At 44.1% G+C, this 19,159-nt stretch overlaps 1 protein-coding gene and 2 long non-coding RNA genes across 4 annotated transcripts in view; 1 reads left to right on the forward strand and 2 right to left on the reverse strand.

Moving 5' to 3' along the window:
* Positions 1-19,159, forward strand: part of LOC135896262 (protein turtle-like) — a 594,776-nt gene that overhangs the window by 261,761 nt on the left and 313,856 nt on the right. The window lies entirely within an intron of this gene.
* Positions 1,873-9,249, reverse strand: LOC139059742 (uncharacterized). Its single transcript, XR_011514339.1, has 3 exons — positions 8,838-9,249; positions 7,611-7,703; positions 1,873-2,041 (listed from the first exon to the last, which is right to left on the reverse strand). It is a non-coding gene; the product is annotated as an uncharacterized lncRNA (long non-coding RNA).
* Positions 10,220-19,159, reverse strand: part of LOC139059432 (uncharacterized) — a 350,104-nt gene continuing 341,164 nt past the window's right edge. The window contains exons 2-3 of the long non-coding RNA XR_011514182.1: positions 11,497-11,571; positions 10,220-11,432 (exon numbers count right to left, since the gene is read on the reverse strand). This is a non-coding gene — a long non-coding RNA (uncharacterized lncRNA). The remainder of the gene's footprint in view (positions 11,433-11,496; positions 11,572-19,159) is intronic.

The following is a 19,159-nucleotide window of genomic DNA, read 5'->3' on the forward strand; positions in this document are numbered from 1 at the left end:
CCCACTTCATGCAGGAGCATCTTAAACGCCTGACTTCACATCAGTACACGTCAGCACCTCTCACTGCACTAAATGTATTCCCTTCTAATACCTTCCCTTCTTGCCTACGTGATTAGACTAGGGAATCTGATTACTGTGTCGGGGAGTCACAATTGTCGAATCGGTCGCAATATCCCGCCCATGTTATCGCACCATCCCACCGAACTCCACCTCCGATGTTCTACTTTCGCCTCCGTATATTTCGCACGCAAACGTGTAGCAATCTGGAAATCCTAAGTCGAAGCCGTTCCTACGGTAGCATTCGAAGATGGCCCTTTCCATCATAAAATCAGGTTTTCAGGTGCAGGTAGAGAGGTCTTTTGTTGACCCGTCAACGGTCGGTGGCAATGCTGCGCTGACTTCTGGATATGCGCTCATAAATATGTGGAGTGCATCGCGGTAAACGTCCAATTATGCCCTTAGCCATGATGTAACACCAGCCTTGCTGCACATCCCCCACGCTTCTCAAGTCCTGAATCCGCAATAGGGAACAGACAGACAGACAGACAGACAGACAGACAGACAGACAGACAGACAGACAGACAGACAGACAGACAGACACAGACAGACAGACAGACAGACAGACAGACAGACAGACAGACAATGAACTTTATTTGATCCTGAGGAGCTTCAGCGGAGGCCCCTATCGGGGACCCGCGCAAGCCGCTGAAAGCAATTTTTTCACATCAATAAATAAAATTAAATTATGGAATTTTACGTGCCATAACCACGATCTGATAATGAGGCATGCTGTAGTGGCCACGGCAAAGTTGGACCATATGGGGTTCTTTAATGAGCACCTAGATCACAGGTATTTTCAAATTTCCGCCCTATCAAAATGCGGCCTCGATGGCCGGGATCATATTCACTTCATTCACCTCACTTACGCGAAATACTATTGCGTAATATAATCGTGAATCTTTGTGGGTGTTTCTCAGCAGTACTAACTACATATTTGCCTTTCTTAACCCTCGAATTTGTTTCGACAAGCCTCACGAAGCATCTCGATCCGAAGCGGCAGAAGAACTTGTTTGGAACTTGAACATTTTGCTTCGGCCGGGCTCATCCTGTCTCGTACAGATATTGTTTTAGGAAATATCTGTATCATTTCTGCATGTGTGAATAAACTTTAAGTAGTAGAACGTTTTGAACAACTTGGCCATTTAAAAAACTACATCTGTAAAGTTTCATGCTGTAGCGTTTTGCTCATTATGTAGTTTTTTTTTATTCGATGAAGGCTCGCCTTTAAGGCATAATTCTTGGAGCGTATATGTGTATTATATGTGTGCTGCACTGTAAAATAATTTACACCCCTAAGGGTTTTTTTCGGTGTCTATAACTAACCCCCTAGCACCCTTGAAAAAGGTGGGTTCTATAGGGAATTACACCCTTATGATGGTTATTCTATATTCCAATAACACCCTATCCCTTGAGGGTGTTTTGAACAACATATTACCCTTCGACCCACGGGGTGTAAGGGTGTGATCAGGAATATATTACCCCTTCACCTATCGGGTGTAATGAGCAATATAATAACCCTTGAACTTGAAGTATGGCATGTGGAAACATGTACATATGCACTTCATTGTTTGTTTCGTAAGTCTACAGTCAGGCTAGCACACAGAAATGTTATGTATGGTGTGCATACAATAGGTAATGTGTTTCCAAACGCACGGCATAGCAACTTTGAGAGAAAACATATAATCATGTGCGAGTGTTCTGCGTGAAATGGTCCCATTTACCACAGACACAGAGTGACTGCATGGAGGGTCATTTATTCTAGCCTCCTGTACAATATTTAGAGCTTGCACAATGCCTTGTATGTGGTGACAAGTCTTGTGGCCGTTCTATGTTGAAGAACAGTCTCATTCAAACCAAAGTTCCAGGGCAGAGGCGAGGATGATGATGCCTTTGTGTAGCTGCATTCCAATGTCCTAAGGCGAGCCATCATAGATGAAGCCATTTCTTCACTGATCGCTGTAGCCATCTGCTTCTTTTCTACCTGCAAAATGATTTGTTGCAATTTAATGTCAGGAAAAGTACACGAAACATGACAAGCTGTGCTTCCCTGCATCATTCACTTTAATATTTCAAGATCACATGAAGAGCAGGTTAAAGAAACAAGCACAGATAGTGCTTACTTCCAAGAAATCGTTATTTCGAAAGAATAAGGCATTCAATCTGCCACATCATGAATGTAGGAGAGACAGGCTACAGAATTACATGAGGGCAATTCAGAAATTATTGCCTCCAAGCCCACTACTTTGCCAATATTACAGCAAACATTTTGAACTCTATCATTTATGCACTTATGTTTAAGCTATCGAATGTCACTTGCTTCGCCTTCCTATCTCTTCTCGTTCCAGAGTAATCGAGCAATTCATGGCATCCAGTGGTGACGTCCAGTTGAAACAACAGGCTGTAATTGAATTTCTGACTGGAAGGTTGTGTGCATATCAACATTCATGGCCATCTGACTGTAGTTTACAGGAATGGCTGTGTTGACATCAGCACTGTGCGGAGGTGGGCAAGGACTGTGAAAGACCAAAATCCTGCCTCATCAGATCTCCCGGATCAGCACCGAAATGGACGGCCCACAATGGCTTCTGATGAGGGTCATGAACATCAGGCAGATGAGTTGACTCGGGGCAATCGCAGGATCAAGCAACACCAGATTGCAACAACACTCGCCATTTCCGTTGGCTCAGTGAACCCCATCATTAACGACCTGCGTTACAAGAAGACTTGCGCTTGTTGGGTGTCACGGTAACTGACAACTGACATGAAAAAGTCGAAGCATAGCCAACAAGTTCAATTCTTCTTGTAACCCAGGAGGTTTTTAATTATGTGGTTCACTGAACCAATGGAAATAGCGAGTGTTGTAGCAATCTGGTGTTGCTTGATCCTACGATTGACCTGATTCAACTCGTTTGCCTGATGTTGATGATCCTCATAAGAAGCCGTTGTGGGCCGTCCAGTTCGGTGCTGATCCTGGACATTTGATGCGGCTGGATTTTGATGTTTCTCAGTACTTGCCCACCTACGCACAATGCTGACTTCAACACCGGCATCCCCGTAAACTACTTTCAGATGGCAATGAATGTTGAAGGGCGCAGAACGTTCCGCAGTGAGAAATTCAATTCAATTACAGCCCACTGTTTCAACCGGACATCACCACTGGATGCGATGCATTGCTCGATTACTTTGGAACGCGAAGAGATAGGAAGATGGGTCAAGTGACATTCTATAGCTTAAACATCAGTGCATTAATGATAAAGAGCCAAAATGTTTGCAGTACTACTGGTAAAGTAGTGGGTTTGGAGGCATTACTTTCTTAACCGCCCTCATATTACAGCAATAACGCTGTGCAGTTTGTTTTTGTGTGTGACATTTGACCCAAAACTAGAATTTAGTGATCTTAGGCTTCTAAATTCGCCTCACTGGTGTGCTCTTGATCCCTAATTGTCATGGTGGTTGCTCTGCAAATGTTTATCAAGCATCGTTCCTCTAAAATATTTGACACAATTATTTGTAACATATTCAACGAAAATTTTAAAATGTTAGTTGAGAGCATTACTTGTTTCATTTTCCTGTTGTTCTCTTTATACAAGCTGACCTTTATTTTTTCTTAATCTCTGACTTACACAGTGGCTGGTAACAACCCCTCTGTCAGAACTATTTGGCATCTCTACTACAAAGAAGCCCTACCTACACCTTCTGACATCATCTTAGCCATCTCCACTAAGCAAGCACATAATCCTGCTGGTATTCTTATTACAGAGGTTTTCCCTAAAGATCTTCCAAGCAAGAACACTTTAGCATTTGATCATTTAGATGCTTTTAACTGAAACAACACAGTGAATCCATCATGCTCAACAGAAGTTTAGCTATTTTAATCAAAGCACACTTAAAGCCTTTCATGTATGAAGTTTGTGATCTGCTTTCACTTGATCTTGCTGGTTATATGATTGCGAGTTACACTGAGATCAAACATTCTAATGGCCAACATCTTTCATCTGTGAAGAGCAGAAAACTTTAGTGCACTTATCAGTGTTGTTACGGCATTCTTATATGTGATGATTAGGCTGCTAGCTGTTTAGCACTGTAGTAGGTTTGTACAGGGCGATCATTTTTAAGTTTTATGGAATTTTAAAAAATGTCCTGCGGCAGATGGCATAATTCTTGTCCTTGAGCTAGATTATTTGAAGAGGTGGACATTACTAGCATGAGAAATCGAAACACATGCTCAACTAAATAAAAAAATCGCTAATTAACTTCGTAACTAATTATATTACTTTACTTTAATTATATTATTACTTATAACTATTATATTATTAATTTATTAATTGTAGCCAGTGAGCTTGGAAGACATGCATTTGAACTTCCCGAATGACACCAGTTTAGGAATATTTCCCTTATAAAGACCAATACACAAGGGTGTTCCCGTTACTTTTGTGCATCAGTGCATAAAAGCGCATTTTGTTAAAAAAGTAAGTGGAACAACAGTGCATTTTTACAGCAAGTTTGATGGTGCATATCTCCAAACTGACGCCATTCTGGAAATAAATTCCAAGTAGATACACCTTGTAATGTCACTGGTTATGATTCGTAAATTACAATATGTGCCCCAGATATGTGGTGGCGCTGGCAAACACTCCCAGGGTTCTAATAGGAAACAAATACCCAAGAAAGTGATGGGGAAACGGCGCCCGCAGTAGCTCAATTGGTAAAGCATCTAACGCGTAATGCGAAGACATGGGTTCGTTCCCCAGCTGCGGCAAGTTCTTTTTTCATCCACTTTCCTTTCCATTTATTTATCTTTTCTTTATTTCATTTGTTAATAACAAGTAATTTACCCTAACTTGTCCTTGCTGTCAGTGTTTGCTGGCTTCTTAGGATATGATTAATAAACATCGGGTTCATCGGTTAAGCCGCTTTCTTTTCGTTTATATTAGCTATAATGTAATTCATTCGAAAGATAATAAAATTTTCTAATTAGCTTGATATGTTTCGGTTTCTCGTGCAAGATATATCTGCCTGTTTGAATATTCCTGCTCAAGGACTAGAATTATGCAATATGCAACAGGGCTATATTTAAAAATTCCACAAAACTGAAAATCATCACCTTGTATAAAAACAGTGTGAACTTAAAAACAAGCTTCAGTGAACCTTACTGAATCAGCAAATGGCCAGTGTAACTAGTCTGATCATCCTGGAAATCTTTTGTAGCTTATAAGCATAGTGCATTTCAATTCCACATTTAGGAGTGCAAATTTTTCTTGAAGTCAGCTTTTTCTTTTTAACAGCTAGCATCCCTGCCAGTTTGCTTAAACATAATGTTGCATGACTTCAACAGTACTGCACAATCAGACTTTTTTCTGCTCACAGTGTCTAGTGATGTGTCTTTAGCAGCTGAGATAATTAATGTTCATGCAGATAAACATCAGAAAACATTGCAATAACTGCCAAGAAAATGCAATCATGCGTTTTGTTTACAAAAGAGCATGTGCTCTATCTTCTGCCAGGTTTGTTCTCCATGTCAGGCTAGCACGGAACTTGCACAAGAGGCACCTTTTGTATCCATGAAGATATTTTATGAGGTTATGGTGGTGTCGAAACATGATATAAACCATAACACTTTAAACTATTTTATCAAACAGTTATTTGTACAAAGATAGAAAAGGCACCAATTTTGAATTTATCACATTTGGTTTAGAGTACCATAGTATAAATGGCCCAACTAGTACAGGTACGCAAACGGGCTAGTTGGTACTGGTCGATGACGTTAGACAATGTGAACACGACAAAGGATGGAGAAAGAGGCGATAGCATTTGTTCCATTTCTCGCCACTTTTGACGTCCCTTGTAGAAGTCTGCGCTGTCGAACATCGTGGATCAACTAGTACAGTCTGAAAAAAATATGTCATGAAAGAAAACTTGGCTTTCAACCTCGACAATTCTGCTTGTTAGGTATTATGGTTTCTTTAGAACTTATTTCTTTATACAAAGTCAGACCCATCAAGTAAAGCTCGCTGAGAAAGAAATGAAGAACAGCATCAACACCTCTCAAGGCACATGCATCAAAGGAGTCAGAGCATCATACACATTACCTTTAAGTGGAAGAGTATTCTCTTTCTTAGGCAAACTGCATTTCTAGTTTCTTAAAACCTATATATTTATTTGCCGCAGCTATGGGAAGATCACAAGGTGGAAAAGATGTGTTGGTGCAATTTCAACTATTATGTACAACAACAAAAGGTAAAGCACAGGAAGTCTAACTGCTCCTCTGTCTAAATGACATTCAGTTTCATTTGTCATGTCCACTCCTATCCTGATGGCAGCAGAAACAGGAAGACAGCAGCGTGGTTCAGAAAGCAGACAAAGGAGCTGATATCCTAGCTGACATAAAGAGTAAAGAAGGGAGCTGGTCAGGCCATGTAGTGCAGACTTGAGACATCATTAACTAGCGCGAAAAAGACAACGGACAACAGCTAGAAGCGCACAGGACAGAACTCTAGGCTTCAACTGAAATTTTGGCTACACAGAAACATAGGATTCAGGGGATGCGACCTCGACGCATGGAAGCAACATTTATCTTTCCTTTTCCCTGCCTGACACAGGAGGTATCGGAGCAAATCGATGGGCAGGTTCATTTCGAGATACGAACACTCTTTTTTGGCGAGAGCCAGGGAAGGGGTGCTTACACACCTATCACCTGCTTTTCGATGCGAAGTGCTTCGAATATTTTCTTGTCGACCTGCATCTAGAGCCGCCTGGGCAGATGAGTGCTTTGAAACTGCTCAGTGCACGAGCACTTACAGCAATGATTGGCCAGATGGCCACCAGCCATGACAGCTGCCCTATCTTTGTTCCCCAAGCGGTCGTTTAAACACCGACCTGTTTGGCTTGAGGAAACATAGGGCAGCTTTGAGTGCCTTGGTGGCTGGTGGCCACATGGCCAATCATCGCCATACGTGCTCATGCACCGAGCAGTTTCAAAGCAATCGTGTGCTCAGACAGCTCCAGAAGCAGGTACATAGGGAAATATATGAACCACTTTGCATCAAAACAGCGGGGAATAGGTGTGTAAGCACCCGTCTCTGGCTCTTACCAAGAATGTTCGTAAGTGAAATTAACCTGTTCATAAATTTGTTCCGATAGCTCCTTTGTTGTTTCTGTCCGTCGGCATTCTGTGCATTCCATGTTTCTGTGTAGCAAAAATTTCAGTTGAAGTTTAGAGTTCTTCCTTATGTGCTTCTTGATGTTGTCTTTTTCACGCTAGTTATTGATGTCTCAAGTCTGCAATGAGCACCAACTAGCCAAAGTGCCTTCTTCAACCATGTAATACATAGGGCATATAACCGGTGGCACATTCGAGTTACAGAATGGATGCCAAGAGAAGAGAAGGGTAGTCAAGGACGGTAGAGAAGTAGACTATGATGAAGTCAAAAAATTTTGCAGGCTTCACTTTGAATCAGCTAGCGCAAGACAGGGGCAATTGGAGCTCACTGGGGGAGGTCTTCATCCTCCTGTAAAAAATATGTAGGCCAATTGTGATGAAAAAAGTATACCTGTCGGCTCAGACGTCTTCACTGTCTTTTCAGCAATGTGTAGGCCCAAGACAGCCAGTCGGTTCCCATGCAATTGTTTCATGCTGACTGTAACTGCATGGGCACAAGAAAACAACCCACCATTAATACCACCCGAGATTGACCACTCAATAAAAGAACCTCTCAAAACAGCAAATACAATTAAGCATTTACCAGCTTAATAAATACATATATAAAGGCCAAGAATAGTTACAATAACCATACCCTTTATAACTAGACATTAAAATAAGGTATTGAAACGTACTCTAACCGTAGGACGCTCAGTGCAATTCATTTCAGAAATACTGTTGACAACTGACAGCACGCCTTATAGGCAGGGTTCAGTCACACAACAAGAAAACAAATAGTAGTAGTAATAAGCACGCCTGCGTGAAACCAAGAAACGAGTTCAAGGACGAGAAAAAAATTGATTAGGCTCGGTGTGCTTATTTATACAAAAAGATAAATTTATAAACAAATAGCGCAACCATGCGTTCATCCGCAACAGCACAAGAGCTTCTTGAACAAACGAGCACAAGTTAAAGCGAAGGATAAGTACATAGCCGGGACGGTCGTGGTTCTTTTGTTTTGCATTACTTCTAGTCATGAAAGCACAAGCATTGCAAGCTGCCTGCGCCATTACGTACCACGGGACCTCCGACAAAAATAAAGAACAATAACAATTGAGTGAAAGCACGCAAGCGACATTTAATACGGTTGTCACACTGCATACTTTTGGCCGCGATCGATCCTGACTGGAATCGAATTTCTGGAGGCGTTTGGCCTCGTTGCACAATCGGCGGACGGGAGCCAATCGCGGTCGAAAATTTCGATCCAGAACAGGCTCAATCGTGATCGAGGCTCAATCGTGATCGAAAGTGGCCGTGTGACACCGGTATAAGTATGCGCCCATCTTTAGTAACAGAATGAACTAATTAGCCAAACCAAAGTATTATTTACCTGCCTGCGCCGGATACTGACGCGTAGCAGTACTTAATTCTCTACAACTCTAGTTGAGGACACGTGAACAATGAAACATTCATTTTTTTTTTTCTTTTTCACATTCGGTGCCCATAGGCTACGCCTGGAGTACATATACTACACTCGCATCCAACACACCTTGTGCTGTCCTTTAAATAAATTGCGCGAAGACTACTAACACAATGACGCACCATAAAAACGCGACGCTGAACGTGGCTACGTACGTACCTTTTATATGAGCAGTTCATGCGCCTTGCAAAAGGCCCTCGGTTTGAAGGCGGAGCGCTGCCACGATGTGTACTGTGGGCACACCATTTCGATTACGTAGTGGATGGACGATGTTGACGATGGATTCCGCCGAAAAACAAAACGTCCACTTCATCACTGTTCAGGCCGAATGGAAGATGTTTTCTCCGTCGCCGCGAATGACGGCCGTCGTAGGCGTAGTAAACACACTGTCACAAAGAAACACCGATGTCGTAGGCCGCTGCTGCCCTTCTTTCTCACGCACAATCGCGTCGTCTTCACTCCGGACGCTCACTTCGCGTCGATGAGCACAAAAGTACGAGAGAACAATGAGGTGGTACAACCTAAACGCAGCAAAAAACAATCTAATTACTCGCAACTTCAAGAATGTCACGGAGAACACACATGCACCCGACGGCCCGCCGGCCCGCCACGAGACGTAGGAAATGACGTAGCGGCGATAGCGGCGACACCTGTCGGGGGAAGTTATTTCAATTTCGGTTTCGTTTTCAAGGCATAAAAACAAATATTCTTTTAAACTACGTGTGTGTATTACTTTCAGAGCTATTTATTTTACGCTACCTCTAAGCCATTTTCTGTGTTTACGGGTAGTTTCACTGGAAATTTATTCCCAGAAACATGGGCTGATATCAAATCAAATGGGGCAAAGGTGGGCTGGTAACTGCATAGAGTTACTATACTGACTCTAGAGGACAAGCTACCCATAGGGCCCATGCATTAAAATCGGGAACCTCAAGAGCGCCGCCATGTTGCTACGCGCCGAGGTTGCCAGCTCCTGAGACGCTTGCTAGACTTGGTGACAGTAGTCAGTTTTAATCCGGCAACAGTAGCAGCGTAGCAGCATGGCGTCTCGCTTGTAGTGTTGTGATGTGTGCGTGCAGCCGAGTGTTTGGGCTTTATAAGTCGGTTCTTTATTCTATGTTGCGGGATGGTGTGGGTGTGGTCCATGTTGGCCGTACAGCTGGCAGTTATGCAACCGAGGGATGATCCTGTTCAAGTTTCCGGCGATCCTGTTCAAGTTTCCGGCGGTATGCGGTTTTCAGCGGTCACGCCTGTTGCAGGAGTGTCACTCGACGAGGTTACGAGCTCGAAGCTGTGGTCAGATTCCTCGTTGGCGTTCCGTAATTCTCTTCGCACGGGCGCGGTATGTTGCAAAAGCCGCTTTCGCGATCTATCGTCGTGACGATAGATCGTTTTTTTTTATTATTATAAGTAATGATCCAGCTGTAGGGCACATGTAACCGACAAACGGAAGTCTCAGGAGAGCACCTGAGATTATAGTAGAGCAGGCGGCGCAGGAACTCCAGGGCACCCGAGGGACAGTGGGGGGGGGGGGGGGGGGATCAAAGCTCGAAGCAGAACGGTACGTAGGTTGGGGCCGCCGAGGCAGGTGTGTGCCAGGGAGTGTTCGCACGGACAGCTCCCCTGGCACGCGCAGCCGTGCCTCGCAAGGTCGAGATACTTTAAAGGCACCTGCGCCCATGATCTTTCTTTTGCCTCGGCGCAGTGAGCACGATTAACGAGAATAATGTGGAGGGCATCCGGTGCAGTCGCGAATGCATCATGACAAATGTAGCTCGCGTCGCCTGGCGTCTGTAATATCAGAGTTGGTTGTATGAACTTTATGCATAATACGCTTTGTTACGGTACCTTAACGGAATGGGTCTAGAGCACGGTGTTGGTACATTTTTTCGTACCGCCCTAATCCTATACCCCCACTCCAAACACACACATACCCCCTTTTTTATGTATACATACAATTCCTTGCCATGACAGATCATAGCCTCCTTTATTTTTGAAAAATAGAGGAGGCTACGGACCGATTGACCAGTTCAAGTTGTCAACTTGTCAGTAACTGTCATAGGAACCACTGTAATAAACACAATTCCACGATCGGATTGTTTACTTTCATTTTTTGTTGTAACACTGAGGACTACATAGAACTTTATTTTGTATATGTGAGAGAAGTATGTGGATATCACGAGCTTAAGCCAATGTGCGATACACAGACAAAGCAGCTGCTACAACATGAACTGCATTGAGGGCCACACAACACATACGTAATTAAAGGTGCAAAATATCGGGGGAAGCTTCAAAATACGCTCTGTAGCACTGCAAAGTATAACATATATTGTATGTGTACAATAAATGTTCAAACATACAATGCGTCAATGTCCCATTTCCCTTCAAGTTTATTATGAAGTTCAAGTTTACTGAAGTTTATTATGAGCATATGTACAACGGGAATCTACTAACACACCCGCAGTCAAGGTGGCTGTTCGAGGTGTGCTGGCTGCCTCAGTGTAAGAAAAAGAAATTGGGTAAATGTCGACACCAGTGCCACTGCTTCTTGCCTCTGACCTGCACGTGTCTCTGCGGCATTTTTGTGCACAAGTGTGCTGGCGTGGCGAGGCGTAGGAGCCATCCAAGAGAAAGAGTATTGTTTACATGGAAAAGTGGCTGTTCACATTGCCTGTCACTTTCCCTCAAATGTCTCCTTGGCGACTAGGGTGACACACCCGCAGTCAAGGTGGCTGTTCGAGGTGTGCTGGCTGCCTAAACGAAATAAAAAGAAATTAGATGAATGTCGATACCAGTGCTATTGCTTATTGCCTCTTACCTGCATTTGCCTCCACGGCCTCTTGGCTTGCGGAGTCTGTATGAGGGAGCTGCTGTGGCTAGGCGTAGGCATTGTCTAAGCAAAAAGAAAAGGCCATTTAAATGGGGAATTATGGAAATAAATGCAGTTGTTATGTCTGCTTCTTGCACTCTTCTTGCCTAAAAGTTTCCAAACATAGTGTCCAGAACACACCAGCACTTTGACTGCTTCTGCTTTTTACCTGCAAGTGTTGCTGCGAGATCCTTAGTATGGCTGCGTGCAGCATTGTAACACTTGGTGGAGGCATTTGAAGTGGTAGCCGAAAACATAAAGAATCATCCTTGTCTGCACGAATGCTTTCAATTTCTAAATGCAGTGGTAACTATCACTATTGGTGCAAGGCCCCCCCACATCTATGCGGCAAGTGCCATAGCTCGAAACTGAATTGTTCCTTTAGTGTTTCACAAGGCATCTGATATGTCCACATTAAATGTGATGTGTTTGTTTTTATTTATCCGTGTGGAAAGAGCATCATTAAATGGCTGAAGTACTATAGCACCAAACAGACGACACAAGAAGAAGAGACACGGACGAGCGCTTATGTCCGTGTCTCTTCTTCTTGTGTCTTCTGTTTGGCGCTATAGTACTTCAGTAATATGCACCAACTAGCCCAACAAAAAGTTCTGCTGGAATATCATTAAATGTTTTTTTTTTATTTTTGCGTGTCTTGTTTTTTGGTTTATTTCTGAATTTATCATGATGCTAAAGTGACTTAGGTATGTAATGGCAATCAGCTTTTGTTTTGCAGAAAAACAATGCATTTCCTGACCCATTGTTTGACTTCCCCTCACTCGCATAATTTTGCAGAGTATTCTACCTATATTAACTTGCTTGACCTCCACAAAAGAGTCTTGCATTTTCAAATACGACTCTTTCCTTAAAATCATTCGACACTTCTCATAATTTCTGTACCTTGGGCTTCTGATACTCTGCAGTCACCATTTTTGCTTGTTTCTGACTAGAAATATCTTCTTTAATTTAGAGCTTAAATTTTACTTTTGGAACACATGGAAGAGGTTGCCATTGCATATCTGCATAAAAGGGAAACCTGTTTCATTAAACATTTGCAAAATCCAATTGAAGATTGATGAATGCAGCTTGCAGTGTGATATGACTGAATGAGCCATAAAAGTAACTCATGTCACTTGGTAAATGAAAGCACATATTAGTGTGATGCACAAGATACGTTACACTAACGTGGTGGGTTCTCTTGCTTATACAGCAAAATAATCGGTGCGCGAGAAAAAAGTATTTTTGCATAACCCTTGTACACACTGACTTTAGGAAAATGAGCTGGAGCTGTCCACATGATGTACTTATTTTACCTGCGAGTATGGTCAACAAAAATGTGTCCCAGCTGCTTAGTGGTATTCGGGATTATGTCAGTATTGCATATGTGCCTGTTGTCGAAAATAATTGAATTTTGAAAATGCTCGCAGGGATCTGATATGCATATCTGCAGTTTATGGATACGTGTAAAAGACAGCATCAAGTGCAAGTGAACGGTCCCACAGGCCCGGAGTCGATCATGCAAATAGATTCGCTGCACAAATTCGTGACCAGAAAATATATTCCACATGAAATGGCATGCAAGGAAGTGTTGAAAATATTGCACAGTTACTAAAACGCCTACGCTATTATTATGTGGGTAGATGCACTCGTTATGCAAAACGGACGTGAGGCGTGCAGACAGGACACAAGAGTAGAGTATTTGCAAGCAAGCAACACGAGCGCCGTCCACTCCTCTACTCTTGTGTCCTGTCTGCACGCCTCACCTCTGTTTTGCATAATAAATCCTTACCAACTAGCTCAGCTTTCTGTCATTCTAAGTCTCGATGCACTCGATTTCATCCGCATTAGGCACTCGCCTCTTGAATAGTTCGTGGCACAGAAATACTCGGCATCAGGCTGTTTTTCTGCTGTGGCCTTTGTACAAGCATGATTGTTCAAAGTGCAACAAATAAACAGATTCTTTGAGTTGCTTGTGGCTTCGCCAGTACAATTCCAGTGCGCTGGTCCGCCTGTCCAGCAATTTCCTACTGAAGGGAAACCTGCAAATAAAAACACCGCTCCGCATGCAGAAAAATGCTCTACTGTGACGCTTCTCAAACGATTGTGATGCACCACAAGAGCTGCCTACTCGCGTGATATTCTCAACAAGGGGATACATTCGTTTACTTACATGTGAAGGTATATTCCAGACTACTTCGGGGCTTCGGTGGCACATAAGGCACGAGTGTGCCATAGCATCCGATGTCGACGCGCGATCGCATGTCAAACCTAAACGAAACTACTACGCATCCAAAAAACATATTCGAAACCGAAATTCGCGTCATCCTTTATTGCATGAATGCGTACATCGTGATTCACATAGGTCACGGACTTAGTGATTGCTTTCTGTAAACTTAATATTAACGTACCACCTCCATAAAGCCATCAGGTATGCGTTTTTAGATGACAAAGCATAAGGTGACCTGCACTTGTTCTCAGCTCTTTCAATAGTAATTGCGCTGGCCACATTGACCAGTAGCAACAGGGCGGCGCCCTAGAGGTTCCCACTTTTCCGGCCCAGCTTTTCCTCTAGAGTTGTTCTACTAACTCTATGGGTAACTGCGTGTAAGTGAATTTATTTCTCGATGCTTTTTTTTTGTTTGTTTGCTTGGACGTTCATTTGTAAAGAGACGTGGCCCTTCCTGATTTTATAAGATACAGAGGTACTTGCGAGTCTGTCTTTTCTTTTATGCGCAGAGAAAGAGAGAGAGAGAAAAAAAGCTTTAATTGGCATTTTCAAGAAGTTCACAATGCTCATATTTCTGAACTGGTGTGCTCACGCAAATTTTAAATAGCTTGGACGAACGGCAGATATAAAAGTACTTGCATAATAGCTTTCTAAACGTATAGGCGACACCACGAAATTTAACATGTGCAGAACTACACGAAAACGTACCTTAAGTTTCCAAGTACGAAGTCTTTGTGTGGTGTCGTGAACGTGCAACCGAAGCGAATCCAGATCTCGGGGGGTTTTTTTTCTTTCTTTTTTTTAAGAGCGGGTGAGCAAGTGCGGCCGATGACCGCTCAAAAGAAAGAACAAATATAACAACGACTCCCCTTTGGTGGACAGCCCCGTGAGTTGTCGCTTACAATCTGATGTCGGTCTTTGTCTTACTGCAGTTGCTTATAATAGCAGTTTGACGGGTAACGAGGAAGATATATTCACAATCGAGGTATTTTGTGCATGCGGTAGACAAATCATTTTCAACCCAACTACTCTCGCCCTCAAACTACCAGGAGCAGAGCAATTTAGTATTGTTCCTATTCAATAGCTGTGCCTGTACCATCGCCGAACCCCTTTGCTCGGCGAGGGTGCAGCTGTGGTAAAGGCTATTGAATGACAACAACAATTTCTTGGTAAAGTGTGGGAACTGTGATGACATTTCGTCTGGGTGTTGGCTTTAAGCATTCTCTTGTCTCCCCTTAGTATCATACTGTCTCTCCTCTGCGCTGTTGCATGTGAGTACAAAAAAGTAAGTGCTGCACCTTCTGCACTACTTTTGCGGTGGGTTGGGGTGGGCAGAAGGGGGCTAACGCGTAATTAGTCTTCCAGAGGGCATTGTGTCGATGTCCAGGGTGTTTCAGTGGGCATTGTGACGGCCAAAGAGGTCCAAGAAGTATTGTAGCGATGCCCACGAAGTTCTCGCTAAAAGGACTCGCACACGCCTTCCCCGCGTCCCTCTCGTGTTCATTATGCACGCCCTCAAACCACCCACCGACGCGGCTGGCAAGCCAGTGACAGCAGCAGCAGCAGCAGAATTGGAAAGAGTGAGGGAGGAGGCATAGAAAGCTTCGTTTTAAAATCTGGCAGAACGCCCCTGTGCACGCTGTAACCTGCAATCCAAAGCTCTGGTGTTTTGACAAAATTCAATTTCATTCTGCAAAGTATTTCTTTCCCGTATTCAGCATGTGCATCTGTCCTACCCGTCTAGCGAGGGGAGACGGGCGAGTCTCGCGAGACGGGTCTGCATATGCCAAGACATCGCGAACGTACTTGGCAGGTGGGCAGTAGCGCGCACACTTGAAAAATGGCTCACCACTGTTCCGTGAACAAAGATGGGTCTGCAAATGCCCCTCCAATTTCTGGAATCTCGTTATATCTGCAATGATTGGCTTAATACCCTATTCATGCATGCAATAATACTGTCTCCAGTTTGGGAGGGGAAATATTTGAGTAAATACCGCTGTTAGTCGGTGTTGTAAATACTTTATGCATCGCAAGTTGTACTTTGGTTCTCTATACTTTCTTAGATTATTCTCCCTTTCTTTTTGAGCACTCCGTTCAGGCAGCTGTTTGTAAGCCAGTAGAACTTTCCCTTACTATACAACTACAAACTTAACAGTTTCTTTTTGTACAGCCAGCATCGTAAATTGACGCAGACGCGAAGCCATGAGCGTTTTGCACGGCTCTTTCCGCAGATGCTGCTTGAGCAAAGCATTGTGGTGGGTGAGAAGGCTCAAGTTTGCCAACGAACCTACCTTGTTTATAAACTTGAGAGAAGCAGAACGAATTGGGGTTATTGATTCGGCGAAAGAAGGTCAGGTGGGGTCAAAGCTTCTCGAATCGGCGTATCTTTTGTCCGCGTATGGTTCGTCGCACCCTTTTCTGCCTGTTTTGTCATGCTTGAAAGAAACCTAGACGACCGCACTGCTTTAGAGCAATTGTGGCGCGTCCAGCTGCATGCTGTCACGTGGCCTATTCATTTTGCTAGATTCCTGGCGTCCCAAAAGCAAGAGCTCCACTAGTTCTGCCGTGCTGAAAACATTTTGAACATTTTTCTTTTGGTTAAATACTCAATACTAGAAAAAGTAGGTGCGCGCTTTTGGATTCCTCGGAATTTGTGCGTGACCACATTTAAGAACTGTGTGCCACCTGGAACACTGTGACATAGTAGATAGTATTGCTTCAGCAACAGGTTTTTCGCAGGACATATTCAAAAAGGGCTCATCAAAACAGACAGTGAAATGGAGGGGGGCTCTCTTCAGGAGTTTTGTCGGCACTGAAAGCCCGACATGTCTCGGGGGGAAGCGGTTGGGGTAGTGGAGGGCACATTTCTGGATCCGCCACTGGTTTTTAGTGCCGTGGGACACGCCGTCTCTTCGTGCAACTGTATGTTTGTGAATGTGATAAAAACAAACAAAAACACCCTTGCACCCACCCCCAATATTCTTAGTCAGTGCACCCTTTCGGTGGGTAAAAGGGTGTTATGGTACCTAGAACTTCCCTATGCTTCACAAAAAGTCATGATGATGGGATGTTTCTTGAATGAAAACACCCTTCAAGGGTGTTATGATTCGCAATTCTCACCATCAAGGGTGTAAATTATTTTACTGTGTGTGAGGCCTGTGTTGTGTATGAATTGAAGCAGTGTTTTGTGAAATCTGTTGTCATGTATCCAGCGGTCATAGCTGGTTGTCACACTGTAGCGGAGGCCGGCTTGCAGTAGGAGACGCGAGCGTTCCGATTGTAAACCCGTACATGTCCATATTAGGTGGTATGCATCTGATTCCACCACAGGAACGGAGCAGTATGGACATGTAGCACCCAGTGGTAAATGCGACCAGTTCCACCTTGAAACAACAGCCGGTGTAAGGGCCACCCAGGCCCGAAGCCTCCTAAGCACAACTTCCTCCGCCCTAGTAAGGTGAAGGGGGAGGGAGCAGACACACGGTGGGATAAGAGCGCGTGTGTCCTGCCGGAGAACATTTTTACGGGTTCGCAGCGAGTTACGGGGTTGGGGTGGGAGGGGAATAGGTGGAGGATCAGGATTAGGAGGGCAGTGTGCCTGCTGGTCAGCAGCAATGTTGTGAGGGTTCGCTGAATGGCCTTGAATCCAGTGTACCTTGACGCAAGTAGCTGTCTTACTATTCATAGTGTGTATTCTCTCGCAGATTTCCATCGCCTTATCAAGCTTCTTGAGTTCCTGAATAGCCGCTGAAGAATCCGTGAAGATATCTAGTTTCTTGATGGTAGGCAGCTTAGATGTCGCATCTTGCACAGCGTCGTGGATGGCTTGAAGTTCCATTACTAGAGCGCTGGCTTCCATAGATAAATAGCGCTGGTGGCCGCTGATGAAATTATGCGCAGTACTCAGGAATGATGTCCTTCCGCCGTCTGGGAGAATGGCAGCATCCGTATAGACTTTGCAGGTGTTAACGCATGATGCATCGACGATGTTGTGTTCGCCTATAGTACCTGTTGTATCGCTGCGTCGTAACTTCGTTGGCTTATTAGTTGTGATGCTGGTGACTTCCCAGGGAGGCATTGGGTAGGGCTGATTGTCAATCCGAGAGCCGCGGTGAAAATGAGCATGCAACGCAGCGACAGCCGGAATAAGTTGCTTTTTTATTTCACGTGCTTTTTCACGTTGCAAAATTAGCTCTGCAATTGTGTTGAGCTGGGCATGTTCCTGTAAGGTTGGTATCGGAGTGATACGGGGCAGTGCTGTGATTGTGCGCATAGCATCGCGATTAATCGTCTCCAACTGTGCCAGCTGTGCCAAAGTCAGCCGTTGAAATTGTGCTTGATATAAAATTCGTGGCTGCAAGACTGCACGCACCAACCGTCGAGCTACGTCAGTACGAGCTCCAGCTGCTTTTGCTGCAATGCGACGAATAAGGTGAAGTGTTTTTGTCGAACTCTGTGTAGTTTTACGGAGCCAGTGTGCACCACTGCCGGATTGGTGAATATCGAGACCCAGTATGCGGACCTCAGAAGCCTCAGGGATTGTCAGTGCGCCGAGTCCAAATGTAAAGGGGTGCTGCGTGATTCTTGTGCGTCCTTTCTTGTTGGCCACCACAACACAGCTTGATTTTTGGGCGGAAATGTCCAATCCTGCTTTCTGAGCGTAGTTGTTCAGCACATCTAGGGCTTCTTGAAGCTGTTGAGTTTGTCTAGATATATCTTTATGCACGGACCACAAAGTGACGACATCCGCATAGATTAAGAACCTCACATCTGGAATCCGATGTAGTTGCCAGGCTAGAGGTATTAGAGCAACGTTGAAGAGAAGAGGAGCCAGAACCGAACCTTGTGGGACTCCTCTGTTCGATGTGAAGTATCCTTCTTGCCTTCGATCTAGTCTAATCGCAAATGTGCGATTCTGAAGGAATGAGTAGATGAATCTTATCACCCGCGGTGGAAGTCCCAGGTCGATGAGGTTGGCTATAATGATTTCATGGTCTATATTGTCATAAGAATTCGTTATGTCTGTTGCTACTACCGTGCGCGCAGCGTGACTGCGTGGAGAAACTTGTAAAACATCGTCCGATAACATAGAAAGTCCGTCTTCAGTTCCCAAGTAAGAACGGAATCCAATTTGAGCAGGATGATATTTATCGTGGCGTTCAAGCCACCAGGAAACTCGTGTGGCCAGCATCTTTTCAGTGAGTTTGCAGACAGTTGAGGTTAGTGAAATTGGGCGCAAAGACTGCAGGCTATTTGGAGACTTTCCTGGTTTCGGAATCGCGACAACAATTGAATGCTTCCAATGAGGTGGAACGTTTCCAGTCTCCCATACTTTATTAATAGCCTGAAGAAGTGCGTCAAGAGCTGCTCCTTCCATGTTTTTGA

This window comes from Dermacentor albipictus, chromosome 4 (assembly GCF_038994185.2).
Source record: "Dermacentor albipictus isolate Rhodes 1998 colony chromosome 4, USDA_Dalb.pri_finalv2, whole genome shotgun sequence".
NCBI lineage: Eukaryota > Metazoa > Arthropoda > Arachnida > Ixodida > Ixodidae > Dermacentor > Dermacentor albipictus.